Below are 14,404 nucleotides of genomic sequence, written 5' to 3'. Positions count from 1 at the left end.
AAACAAAACGACATTTTGCCTCCCGGTCACAGCACGGTGGGCAGCATACTTTTCGCTTGCAGTAGTAGTGATATCTGCAATGCAGAGCTGTCAATGCATCGGTTGTTTACTTTTGGTGAAACATTACTATATTTCGTTCAATTTTAATCATTGAAGTAAATAAAATGAAATGAAAATGAAGTAAATTGAATAAATTAGTTTGATTTAAACCTATATCAATATAGCAGATTCACCTAAGCTGCATGACGCTTGTAAATAGTAAGGTAAGGATCTAGTATTTATTTTAGGAATGGGCGTTTATCGGAAAAATATCGATACTGCAGAATCTATGTTTTTACTGTTTATTGTTTATTTTATTATTGAGTTCAGTGCGAGATTTCTCTTGTTTCGGACAGCAGAACGATGGCGCGATCGGCCGAAATATTGTGCTCTGCTTTGCGCGACCGGTAATAAAAATCAGTTCAGTGCAAGATTTCTCTGGTTTCGGACAGCAGAACGCTGTGTTCTGCATTGCGCGGCCGGTAATAAAAATCAGTTCAGTGCGAGATTTCTCTTGTTTCGGACAGCAGAACGATGGCGCGTTCGGCCGAAATATTGTGTTCTGCATTGCGCGGCCGGTAATAAAAATCAGTTCAGTGCGAGATTTCTCATGTTTCGGACAGCAGAACGATGGCGCGATCGACCGAAATATTGTGTTCTGCTTTGCGCGGCCGGTAATAAAAATCAGTTCAGTGCGTGATTTCTCTTGTTTCGGACAGCAGAACGTTGTGTTCTGCATTGCGCGGCCGGTAATAAAAATCAGTTCAGTGCGTGATTTCTCATGTTTCGGACAGCAGAACGATCGCGCGATCGGCCGAAATATTGTGTTCTGCATTGCGCGCCCGGTAGGCCGGTAGTTAGTTTGTATTACTTTTCGCGCCCGATTCATGGCTAGGTAAAATCACTGTGTATAAAGAATGGCACGGTCGTATCGCTTATCAGAGTGAATCCAGATCCAACGATGGCTACCAATTAACTGATAATCCTTTCTGTGGTTTTTGTGGAGACGCAGAGGTAAACACGGTCTTCAAATAGCAAAAACCACCTACTAATATTCCTTCCTTCTTCCTAACTGACTACAAGGACGTGGCCGGCGCCGTTATTGATCATTTGAATTTTAGAGTCACTGAAACTTGCACACTGAGAATGCTTGAACAATCCCAGTCAATCATTCAGTTGATTCTTTGTGCAATTTCACTGATTCTGGTCAATCACGGAGTAGCAACCATAGATATGTGTAGTCAGTCAAAGCTAAGCTAAGCTAAGCTAAGCTAAGCTTTATTGTTTATTTTATTATTATTTTTTATATGTTATCGATGCCAAAAAATATCGTCGTTGAAACATCGATACTCCGATATATTGATACGTTAAAAAAAATCCCAGAGAATTCCCAGAGGAATTCAATGAGGTCTTCTCGTAAGAATTCCCATAGGACTTATCGTAAGAATTCCCAGAGTACTTCCCGAAAGAACTCCTGGAGAAATTCTCAGAGGATTTCCCGGAAAAATCCCAGAGAATTCTAGGAGGAATTCCCAGAAGAATTCTCGAAGAAATTCCAAGAGATATTCTCAGAGTTATACCCGGAAGAATTCTCAGAGGAATTCCAAGAAGAACTCCTGGAGGAATTTCCAGAGGGCTTCCCAGAGGAATTCCCAGAAGAATTCCCGGAAAAATCCCAGAGAATTCCCAGAGGAATTCTAGGATGAATTCCCAGAGGAATTCTAGGATGAATTCCCAGAATAATTCTCGAAAAAATCCAAGAGAATTTCCAGAAGAATTCTAGGAGGAACTCCCGGAGGAATTCCCAGAGACATACCCGGAGGATTTCTCAGAGGAATTCCCAGAGAAATTTTCAGAGGCTTTCCCGAAGAAATTCACAGAGGCCTTTCGGAGGAATTTTCAGAGGAACTCTCGAAGGACTTCCCGTAATAATCCCCGTAAAAATTCCAGGAGGAATTCACAGAGGAATTCCCGAATATATCCATCCATATATATAAAACTCAATGTTTGTATGTTTGTATGTATGTTTGTATGTATGTTTGTATGTATGTTGCAGCATAACTTCTGAACCCATTGACCGATTTCAACCAAATTTGGAACATAAATTCTTCATCTTAAGGAGACGACGATAGGGGGGTTAGGGATGCTTTTTGGAAAAGGGGAGGGTGTGGGGGGAGGAGTATCGCTAAGTTATTGATCAACTCAGTGTACCTTTTGAACCCTTCGGCCGATTTCTACCAAATTTGGAACACACATTCCTTATCTTAAGGAGCCGACCATACGGGATTAAGCATGCTCTTTGAAAAAGGGGGAGGGTGTAGGGGGGAGGGGTATTTATTATTTATCGATCATCTCTGTGTGACTTTTGAGCTCCTTGGCCGATTCAACGAAAATTGGAACACACATTCCTTATCTTACGGAGACGACGACGAAAGGATTAGGGATTTTTTTTTGCAAAAGGGGGAGGGTGTGGGGGAGGGGCATTTCTTAGTTATCGATCAACTCTGTGTAACTTCTGAGCTTCTTGGCCGATTCCAACCAAATTTGGAATATACATTCCTTATCATAAGGAGACGACGTTCGGGGGATAAGCATGCTCTTTGAAAAAGGGGGAGGGTGTGGGGGGAGGTGTAATGTTTAGTAATCGATCAACTCAGTGCAACTTCTGAGCCCCTTGGCCGATTTCAACCAAATTTGGAACACACATTCCTTATCTTAAGGAGACGGCAATAAGAGGTTAAGCATGCTCTTTGAAAAAGGAGGAGGGTGTGGGGGGAGGAGTATTATTTGGTAATCGATCAATTCAGTGCAACTTCTTAACCCCTTGGCCGTTTTCAACCGAATTTGGAACACACATTATTTATATTAAGGAGACGACGATACGGGGGTTAAGCAACCCAAGTAGCACACGCAACATCTTCCTAAAAGCACCTTGTTTCTATTCAGTTTCATTAAAGGCATTGGAAAAACATCAAAGCACGAAAAGTTGCATCAAGATGTCAAAAACGTTCGAATTGTGATCAATGTTTCATTAAAATTGCAATGCAGTACGTGTTTGACATTTGGAAACAAACAAACAAAGAATACTGCACTTCATGTTGCAAACACGAAACAAAATCATTAAGTTGCATATTTTTTACCATGTAACTTCAATGCGTCTTTCAAAATTTAATTGTTTGTTTAAATTAAGTTGCAGAAAAGTTGAATGTGTCTTCATGTTTAATTTAGCATCGTTCAACGTTTCGACAACTCACATTTTTTCTGTGATGGTGCAATCAAGTAACAGAAAACCCGAGTACAAAACTTCATAATCGTATGGTTTTTATTGTGAGTCAACATGCAGTCCCTTCGAAGTGTTGAATGGTGCTGTGGTAGAGTGAAGGACTATCAATCACAAGATCCATAAATCGAATCCAGTTTTATATTTTTATTTTATTTTTTTCCCGCTGTAGTATTTTGCAACATTATTGCAATTTTACTGTAATCGAAGGATGTTTCCGTAGGCTCCACCTCTTGCGCTTTTTAGATTGCAAGAGAGTTATATTTGATGGCACATACGCAAAGATTGTTTCTTTCCGAATAGTTGCAACACAGTGAAATGTTCAGTAGTGGAACAATTTGTTCTGCTTGGGAAGCTCCTTCAAAAAGAGGGCGGGTGTGGGGGGAGGGAGCCCCTTGGCCGATTTCAACCAAATTTGGAACGCACATTCCTTATCTTAAGGAGACGACGATAGGGGGGTTAAGCATGTTATTTGAAAAAGGGGGAAGTGTATTGTTTAGTAATCGATCAATTCAGTGCAACTTCTGAACCCCTTGGCCGATTCCAACCACATTTGGAACACACATTATTTATCTTAAGGAGACGACGATACAGGGATTAAGCAAGCTTCTTGAAAAAGGGGGTGGGTGTGGGGGTAGCGGTATTTCTCAGTTATCGATCAACTCTGTGTAACTTCTGAGCCCCTTGGCCGATTTCAATGAAATTTGAACACACATTATTTATCTTAAGGAGACGACGATAGGGAGGTTAAGCATGCTCTTTGAAAAATGGGGAGGGTGTGGGGGGAGGTGTAATGTTTAGTTATCGATCAACTCAGTGCAACTTCTGAGCCCCTTGGCCGATTTCAACTAAATTTGAAACACATATTCCTTATCTTAAGGAGATGACGATAGGGGGGTTAAGCATGTTTTTTGAAAAAGGGAGGGTGTGGAGGGAGGTTTATTGTTTAGTAAACGATCAATTCAGTGCAACTTCTGAACTCCTTGGCCGATTTCAACTAAATTTGAAACACATATTCCTTATTTTAAGGAGACGACGATTGCCCGGATTCCTAAAAAAACAAATTCTTGACAATAACATTTTCCCGGTAATGACATTTCAAAAAATAATGAAAATGATACTTCCTGATACACATATCCCAGAATATGACATATCCCTGAGTGAAGTAGGCCATTAACATAACACTATTTGGCCTAAGGTCATTCGACGTGAATGGCATATGGGATAATTATGAACAGCATCAGAAAAATCTTTCATAGGAATCATGCATTTGCTGGGTATAAAGCAATGATAATTGTAACCCTTAACTAAGCGCTCAGGCACATTCTGCGCTTATGAAGTGGGAACCTATAAGTGAAAGGATAATCGTTGTCAGATTTAGAACACGGGTCCGAAACCTTACTATAATCCAATGTTATGCGCCAACCGATGCTGCCGACCTGCAAGACAAAGAGAACTTCTACAGTCAACTCAATGCCGTCGTAGATAGAATTCCGAAGGGTGATATCAAGATCTGTTTGGGCGACTTCAATGCGAAGATCGGATCCGACAACTCGAACCATGAGCGCATTATGGGACGCCATGGTCTCGGAGAAATGAGCGAAAACGGAGAGCTGTTCGCAGAATTTTGTGGTAATAACGACATGGTGATCGGGGAATCGCTCTTCCCTCATCGACCGGTTCACAAGGTCACGTGGGTCTCCCGTGACGGCCTTACAGAAAATCAAACTCCTTGGCCGACTTCAACTAAATTTGAAACACATATTCCTTATTTTAAGGAGACGACGATTGCCCGGATTCCAAAAAAACAAATTCTTGACAATAACATTTTCCCGGTAATAACATTTCAAAAAATAATGAAAATGATACTTCCTGATACACATATCCCAGAATATGACATATCCCTGAGTGAAGTAGGCCATTAACATAACACTATTTGGCCTAAGGTCATTCGACGTGAATGGCATATGGGATAATTATGAACAGCATCAGAAAAATCTTTCATAGGAATCATGCATTTGCTGGGTATAAAGCAATGATAATTGTAACCCTTAATCAGAATCATGGTTTGCCCAGTGAAAAGCAATAATTAATGTTTTTCTTCTGGATAGTGGATGTGATTTCTTCTTAAAAAAAAGCATTTGCCCGGAATAAGGCAAAGGTGGGTGTGATTCCTTCTTTAAAAATATACGTTTGCCTGGATTAAGGCATCGGTGGATGCTTTTCCATCTTAAGAAATAGACGTTTGCCAGGAATAAGGGTATTCAAACCCACGATCCCTTCTTCGAAATCAGTCAATGTTTCCAAAAGCTTTCTTATAATCAAATGATGAAGTATCAATAAGTAAACACAATTACCCTGTTAACCAATTTGTTTTATCATTTTACGGTTGTGAAAAAAAAAAAATGCAAACCCAACTGGCAATTCCGAGCAAGGCCGGGTACATAAAGCTAGTCTCAGATAATTCTCGGTGGAATTCCCAGAGGTCTTCCCAAAAGAGTTTCCAGAGAACTTCCTGAAAGAATTCCTGGTGAACTGCCGGAGAAATTCTCAGAGGAATACTCCCGGATGGATTTCCGGAGTAACTCCCGAAAGAATTCTCAGAGGAACTCCTTGAGGACATCTCGTAAGAATTACCTCAGGAGTTCAAAGAGGTCTTCCAGTAAGAATTCTCAGAGGACTTCTCGTAAGAACACAAGCAGGAATTCACAGAAGAATTCCCGGAACATCCACAGCAAAATCCCGGAGGAACTCCCGAATGAATTCCCAGAGGTCTTCCAATAAAAATCCCCATTGTACCTCCTAAAAGAATTCCTGGAGAAGTTCTTAGATGAATTCCCGGAGAAATTCTCAGAGGAATTCCAGGAGGAATATCTCGAGGAATTCCCAGGAAAAGAGGAACTCCCGGAGGAATTCCCAGAGACAAAAGAATTATTCGAGAAATACCCAGAGGAATTCCCGGAGGAATTCTCAATGGAACTCCCGGCTTCCTGGAGGAATTCTCAGAATAATTCCCGGAGGAATTTCCCAAAGTTCTGAGAGGAACTCTCGGAGGAATTCCCAAAGGAACTCCAGAACGAGCCTCGAATGAACTCCCGGAGAAATTTCCAGGTGAATTCTCAGAAATTCCCGGAAAAATCTCAGAGAACTTCCCGAAAGAATTCCAGGAGCTATTCAAAGAGGAAGAATAAAAATTCCCAGAGTACTTCCCGAAAGAATTCCTGGAGAAGTTCTCATAGGATTTCCCGGAAAAATCCCAGAAAATTCTAGGAGGAATTCCCAGAAGAATCCTCGAAGAAATTCCAGGAGATATTCTCAGAGGCATACCCAGAGGAATTCCCAGAAAAATTTTCGGAAATTTCACTCAAATGAATTTTAGGACGAATTCCTGGAGGCATTCCCAGAGGAATTTTCGTAAGAGGATTTTTTTTTTGAGGAATTCCTCGAGGAACTCCCATAGGAATACCCAGAGGAATTCCCAGATGAACTCCTGGTGGAATTCTCAGAGACAGAATAATTCTCGGAAGAATTCCCTCAGGAATTTTAGAAGCAATTCCCAGAAGAATTATTGGCGAATTCCCCGGAGGAATTCTCAAAAGAATTCCCAGAGGAATTTCCCGAAGAACTTTAGGAGGAATTCCTAGAGGAACTCCCGGAGGAATTCCTAGAGGAATATCCAGAGGAATTCCCAGAAGTGAGGAACTCCCGGAGGAGTTTCCAGAGACAGAAGAATTCTTTGAGAAATACCCTGAGGTATTCTCGGAGGAATTCTCAATGGAACTCCCGGAGGAATTCCCAAAAGACTTCCTGAAGGAATTCTCAGAATTTAGAGGAATTTTCGGAGGAATTCACAGAGGAATTTTTGGGGGAATTTTTGAGGAGCTTTCGGAGGAATTCCCAGAGGAGTTCCTGGAGGAACTCACAGAGGAATTTCCGGTGGAATTTTAGGAGGAATTCTCCGAGGAATTAAAGAAAAATTAAAGAAAAAATATACCGTCACATGAAATATTGTTCGGCTTCTTTCCGTGGAGTGCAGAAGATAAGAATGAAGATATTCTGGCACTCCTGGAAAGTGAGAACGATGAGCCAGAAGTTGAAGCATGGAGCGCAACATCGTTGGCCAAAGACATGTCGAATAAGTATTCACAGCCGAAGGAGCTTCATTGAACTCAATGTAATACAGTCGCCTCTCCACATCTCGATATTGAAGGGACCATCGAGATAGGGAGAGATCGAGGAATGGAAGGATAATATAAATGGGTACTAGATTGAAAAAAGCTCGTTGCTATGAAAAACGACAACAAAACAAATGTCATCTCTTGTTGTTCATGTGTTTGTTATTGTCTAAAAATCGTCTAGTAGCCTAGAAATATTAATATATCGACATAGGGAGAGAGAATCCTGAGCAAATTATGACCAGAACACATCGAGATAGAGAGATATCGAGATAGGAAGGTTATCGAGATGTAGAATGCCCAAATGTATGGAAATCGAAGGGACCGAGAAAACCATCGACATAGAGAGAGATATCGAGATATAGAACATCGAGATGTGGAGAGTCGACTGTAGTGTAAATTCTCAATTGACTACAAGTTTGGGAATGCTACCCTGAGGAAGAAACTCTGCAGGAAGAATCAACAACAAGGGTGAGGGTGGCTGGGTTCGATTCCCGGTGCCAGTCTAGGTAATTTTCGGTTTGGAAATTGTCTCGACTTCCCTGGGCATAGAAGTATCATCGTGTAAGCCTCATGATATACGAATGCAGAAATGGTAACTTGGCTTAGAAACCTTGCAGTTCATAACTTTTTTTTTTCTTCCTAAACAATGGAGGGGGAATCTGCTCAACAGACATCCTGGGTTGACCAGGAAGTGCTGGGTTAGGGGCCACCTCCAATGAGGGAGGCAGGGCTGCATCCCCGACCAGCTAAACCGTTTCCATTGCCGCCAAGCCCATCGTCCCTTCGGTACAACCAGAAAGTAATGCTTCAAAGGGGGGCCAGTGCATGACGCACCCTCGAGGTTAGCTGCGTGTCCTTGCAGCATCGAACATCATGACTCGCTTTTTTAGAGAACACCATGGTATCGTGCCAGCGCATTGCCGGCTTTCCAGGTGGCCTTACCACGCCCTATGTCCTCGGAAGGTGGGCAGGGTCGACTTCGCGCCTGCTTCCCTCTGCACGACTGGTATCAAGAATGATGATGCCGCGTGCACCCCAAATTGACCTTTCTGCGATAGGGCCTATTCGCCAGCACACAGAGGGACTTGCCGACGCGAGGCCTACGCCTGCCCCAGCCTTGACGAGGACCCCTTTCCGTCCTCGGGCTCGGAACCCGCCCGGTTGACCGACGCCGCGAAAGCGACGATACCATGTTGTTCTTCACGCGGCCACTTGTTCGATAAAAGGATCGAGTTCGACCACAGAGCATGACCACCGGTATGACCCATGAAGCCGACTCCGATCCCTTGGACCACCTCTTATTTGCGCCTGAACTAGCCATCCTTGAGTCCACGCGCCACCTTCTGTGTAGCTCCGAGACGATTTGGGCGATAGCCGATAAAACGGCGTTCCAGCCAACTTCGTCTTTACACATCCTCCGAACTAGGTTGTCCGGGGTAGTGTCCAGACCACATGTGGCAAGCATGTGGTCACGCATTGCGCGAAAACGTGAGCACACGAACAACACGTGTTCCGCCGTTTCCTCTAAACCTGCGCACACCAAACACTCGGGCGAAGCCGAGCAAGCCAGCTGCTTTACCTGCACTTTGATTTTGCAGCACGCTTAAACGCCGGGCACATCGAGCCCCCCATGGGGTGCTTGCTGTTCACAGCTTTGCTGGAACAAATCAAACAATTGGGAGGGTTCGTGCAGCATTGTGCCTTATGTCCCTCCAATCCGCAGCGTCGGCAGAGATTGCTTCTGCCAGGGCCAACAACAAAGGTGAGTACCTTTTAGATTACATTTCTAAAAATGAAATAGATATATGTAATAGAGAAGATACTCCAACATTTATGAACGCAATAAGGCAGGAAGTCCTTGACTTAACGCTATGTAGTCCATTCATTTCGGACAATATTAATAACTGGCATGTTTCGAGTGAAGAATCCTTATCAGATCATAAACATATCATTTTTGAGTATGAGGCTGGAGAACAACTCACACAATATATCAAAGATTCCAGGGCTATATAATTCTAAGTTAGATGCCGAAAAATATGTTTGGATCTAACTTAAACTCCTGGGATCAACTTGAGGAAAGCTCAAATCCTTTTTCTAGGCTAATCCAAAACTATTTTAATGAAAGTTGTACCCCTAAGTTACGCTCTACAAATAGAGACATACCATGGTGGAACAACAAACTACAAAAACTGCGCAAAAAAACCGAAAACTTTTCAACTAGGCTAAGCGAACACAACAGTGGGAACAATACAAACAATCCCTCACCGATTACGATCCCTTACAATCACCGAGAGTTTAGGCTATCTAGGCGGATACATTGGAGGCATACATGTGAAAACATAGAAAAGTATTCTAAAAAACTTCAGTAAAACTCTTTAGTAATAAACAATGAAGAAGACCTTACAGTTGAGGTCGAAATACGTATTTTTAAAATTAATACGATTTATTCGCTGGTTTGCTAAAACTGTGAGGATAAATTCGAATTAAAAGCTTTCATTTTGGAGAGCAAAATAGTGATTTTTCCGGAACTAACAATTTAGACATTTTTGTTCTATTGGTTTGGTTTAACAGTCAAATAACACACACGTTTGACTACAACAACAAAAACAACCTTGATGCAGTACCTGCTTCCGCGCGTCATCTCGAACGCTACTGAATCGCATATGTTCAAAACTGTTGAAGATAATAACAGTGTGCAGGTCAGCATGACGCCCCGCCTCGGCTTCAAGTTCACCAAACATATCGTCGATTTTTATTTGCATCGACTGGTTTCGCAACACGTTATCACCTTATATTCTAAACACTACCATCTGAGATAATATTTGAAGACGGATAACATCAAGATTTAAAACAAACAGACGATAAACACTTTTAAATTCGGCGATGTTTATCCAGTTTTATATTACCAAATCCGTGGAGCGAGATAAAAAGTTAAATATGCTTTACATGATGAAATACATCGATAGTGGGGTATGCCTTCCAAGGTGTAGGATTTTTTTATATTATTTAAAATCGCATTCAGGCTTGGTGCAACTAACAAGATTGCCTTTTAAGTGCGTTGCAGATAGGCAGAAGCATGTAGTTATTAAAGACAGGTATCCTCAGCCGACGACAGCTGCCGTGCATTCATTAAACGAAGCTCGAACAGTCTTTCTCGCACCACGTCAACGAATTGAACAAAACTTTTTATAGGGGTAATTACGAATTTTAAAATATGAGATATAACGGTACGGGCTTTGACTCACGATTACTGTTCAATACCCGTGGTATCGGGCCGGTAATGTGCTTCTTGTGGCACGTAATAAGCGAAGCGGTTTTTACGATTCTCATTAACAAATGCGACAAAATATTGCCGTTTACTTGCCTATTCCGCCTGCCTTCAATCCGCCAGTTGCAGAAACCGGCAACGGTGGTGGAGATTTTATCTCTCGAAGTGTTTATGTCCAACAGAAAAATCGTATTAAACAAAAACCAATATTGTCACGTTCGAGGGTGGTATTCGGAACATCCTGGTTCATTGATGGCCGTATCCATTATCAGTTAATTGTGAAGGGGACTTTGTTGTTTGAATGTGTGGTATGCACAGGCTTTTTTATTTCTTCTGTGATATTGTATTCGCGAAAGGAATACGCGCCTAATTCACAAAACTTCTCATTGGTCAACGAATTGTTAAATTAGAATTTGATTAAGATAATATTGCTAAAAGAGAAATATGCGTGCAGGATCGAAGAATTAAAAAAAATATCAATACAATAGACATTAATAAAATCTAACAATTTTGAGGATAGCATACGTAAGAAGTCAAATTACAAAACAACTTCTAGCTTTTAGAAAAACGTTGATTCAGTGATCGGATAAGTTATATTGTGATTATTTGGTCAACTAGTCCGCTTTGATTCGATACGTGTTTGCATATCAATAAATCTAATTCGATGGGTAGCCTCTTGCAGTTGATATAAATACTTGTAGTTAACAGCAAAATTTATTTTTTCAAATCGCTGGAGGTGGGCATACAATCAGCTCTTCATCGCTATAAGTTTAAATAAAAAAATATATCAATAGTGAATGTATTCTAAGTATGTAGAATAAAATTCGTTCAGTATTATTTGTATAACATTTTAAAACTTGAAGCTATAAATTTCTGTAGTTGAAAAAAAAAAAACATTTAGTAGCATAGTGAAAAAACGGCAAGATGAAAGTATATCTCTAGCTTTATTCACAATTGTTAGCATTCGCAAACAGAATGCCAGGGACGAAAGTTTTATTGATGTTTCTAACGCTTTCTGCCGTGCACTTCCTTGTACGTTATCCAAACCGACGGCACTATGTACCTCAATTGCAGCAAAGTTAAATCGATTTCAAGAAGAACTTCTTTTGAAAAGACACGTTGCATTAAGCAGATAAGGATGGCATTCCAAGGCGCGTATTTTTCACTACGGCAAACAAGTTAGCGTTTCTGTGGACTCTGAGACTTAGTGCTCCCTTTTTTCCTGCCTCCTCCACCGATCTTTTGATGAATTTCGATGTAAAAAAGCGGGGTTGGGAAAGTTTCTTTGAATTGAATCTTTTATGAACTTACTGCGTTTTTCTTTCTTCTCGCGTTGTCCTTTCGGGCTTGCCGGTCGCTGCACTCTGGCTCTAGACTATCAGATGAACTGTCAAGATCCTTCAGATCAAAACTTCGCCGGAGTCGTTCGGTCGCAATTTCTTCGACCAGCTTTCCGGAAGACCAGACTGCTCTCGCACTTGAGGAAGAACTTTATCATTTTTCAATTAATCACGCTGCATTTCATCTTCCCTGTCATCGCATGCCACTATATCCACATCACTTCACTGCACCTATTTTTTCGCTTATGTTTTGCCGAACTGCGGATTTTTTGTGCGCTTGACTTTTATGCACTTTTGTGTCACGTTTTTGATATTTATTCACCTCCTCTCACTCGAAGCAGAATGGGAGTTCTCCTAACGAGTCGAGGATTAGCCGGCACGAAGCAACGGCCTGTCACGAGTCGCGCTTCTAGTGTTAATAAAAATTATGCATGACTTTCGAGCCGGTGATGACGATTTATTGCTTCATGTCGGACAGAAGTATACCTACTGTACGTTTTTATTAGATGCTAGAGAACTGGTGATCAATCGTAGGTATTTTGTTTGAGCACTTGCGATTCCTGGCAGCTGTGAACATTGGTAAACAAATTAAGACTGGCACGTTTGTTTATTCCATTTCTACTGCACAGTTCAGTTTAATTATATTATTCTTCTTTCGAACCGATTTCACTGTATCACGCTTGGTTTGCCGAATATAGAAAAAATATCAAGAATGTCAAAACGGCAAATAAAAAAAGAACCCAAAGGAAGTTTGAAATTGACATGGACATTTTCACATTTTCGCACATTTTCTTGTTCCTGGATTTGGGATAAAAAAGGTTCAATATTCCATAAATATTAAAATACATCCTGATCACGGTGCTACTCAAAAGCAAAATATGATCTTTTTCTTTTTCTATGACTCTACATTCCAACTGGAACGTCTGCTTTTCAACTTCACATTTACATTTGAAATCCATCTTTTTACATTGTTCCTATCCTTCACTGACGTCTGTTTTGAAGGGCTTTCCAAAATTAAAACTGCTGTAAAACCACATTTTATAACCGATTCCTTCGCAACAAGTTGCAGTTTTTGATTTATACTGGATTTGGGTCAATCCTTTGTACGGTCCCAGAATTATTCCAGAATCCGTTGGAGTCAGTTTTTACTCAAAACAGGTCGTGTGATACCTCAAACTTCATGATTTCACAGAGCAATTATGGGAATGATATTTTCAGGGTTCCTGGGCCACTCGGTTTCAATCCGGCTACAATCAATGGGACCTCCGTAATGTTCATTTCCTAAGTTGAGAGAAAAAAAGTGGGACACCTCAAACTTCATGATTGCACAAAGCAATAATGGGAATAATATGTTTGGGGTTTCTAAGCTACTCGGGTTCATTCCGGGTCAAAATAGGTCGTGTGACACCTTAAACTTCATTACTTCACAAACAATTATAGGAACAATATTTTGAGGAGTTCGTGGGCCACTTGGGTTCAATCTAGCCACAAACCGGGGGACCTCCAGAGTGGCCCATTTCCTAAATTGAGTCAAAACAGATCATTTATTTATTATTTATTTATTCAGACTAAGGCCGAAGTGGCCTGTGCGGTATATAAGAGTCTTCTCCATTCGGCTCGGTCCATGGCTACACGTCGCCAACCACGCAGTCTACGGAGGGTCCGCAAGTCATCTTCCACCTGATCGATCCACCTTGCCCGCTGCGCAGCTCGCCTTCTTGTGCTTGTCGGATGGTTGTCGAGAACCATTTTCACCGTGTTACTGTCCGACATTCTGGCTACGTGCTCCACGTACCGTCCGCCCTCTGCACCCCACCATAGATGGTACGAAAACTCCAAGTGCGCGTTGGTCCTCCACGAGCATCGTCCAGGTCTCGTGTCCGTAGAGGACTACCGGTCTAATGAGCGTTTTGTAGATTGTCAGTTTGGTACGGCGGCGAACTCCATTCGATCGGAGCGTCTTGCGGAGTCCAAAGTACGTACGATTTCCAGCCACTATGCGTCTCCGAATTTCTCTGCTGGTATCATTTTCGGCAGTCACCAGTGAGCCCAAGTACACAAATTCTTCTACCACCTCGATTTCGTCAACACCGATGCAAACTCGCGGTGGGTGGCTCACATTGCCTTCTCTTGAACCTCTTCCTATCATGTACTTCGTCTTCGACGTGTTGATGACTGGTCCGATCCGCTTAGCTTCCCTCTTCAGTCTGATGTAGGCTTCCTCCATCTTCTCAAAGTTACGTGCCATAATATCTATATCGTCTGCGAAACCAAATAGCTGGACGGACTTATTGAAAAT

At 41.7% G+C, this 14,404-nt stretch overlaps 1 protein-coding gene across 7 annotated transcripts in view; it reads right to left on the bottom strand.

The window, feature by feature from the left end:
- The window catches only part of LOC134220942 (bcl-2-related ovarian killer protein), a 147,430-nt gene that overhangs the window by 111,370 nt on the left and 21,656 nt on the right, over positions 1–14,404 (bottom strand). For 2 of the 7 annotated variants that reach the window (XM_062700096.1, XM_062700097.1), the window contains exon 2: positions 12,077–12,672. The exons of 4 other annotated variants lie outside the window; for them this stretch is intronic. The gene's annotated coding sequence lies outside the window, so the exon portion shown is untranslated. The remainder of the gene's footprint in view (positions 1–12,076; positions 12,673–14,404) is intronic. One more of the 7 variants, XM_062700098.1, reaches the window with a different exon arrangement.

This window comes from Armigeres subalbatus, chromosome 3, assembly GCF_024139115.2.
Source record: "Armigeres subalbatus isolate Guangzhou_Male chromosome 3, GZ_Asu_2, whole genome shotgun sequence".
In the NCBI taxonomy this organism is placed as follows: Eukaryota; Metazoa; Arthropoda; class Insecta; order Diptera; family Culicidae; genus Armigeres; species Armigeres subalbatus.
The sequence above is the reverse complement of the archived record's forward strand: the minus strand, read 5'-3'. Positions and strand labels throughout refer to the sequence as shown.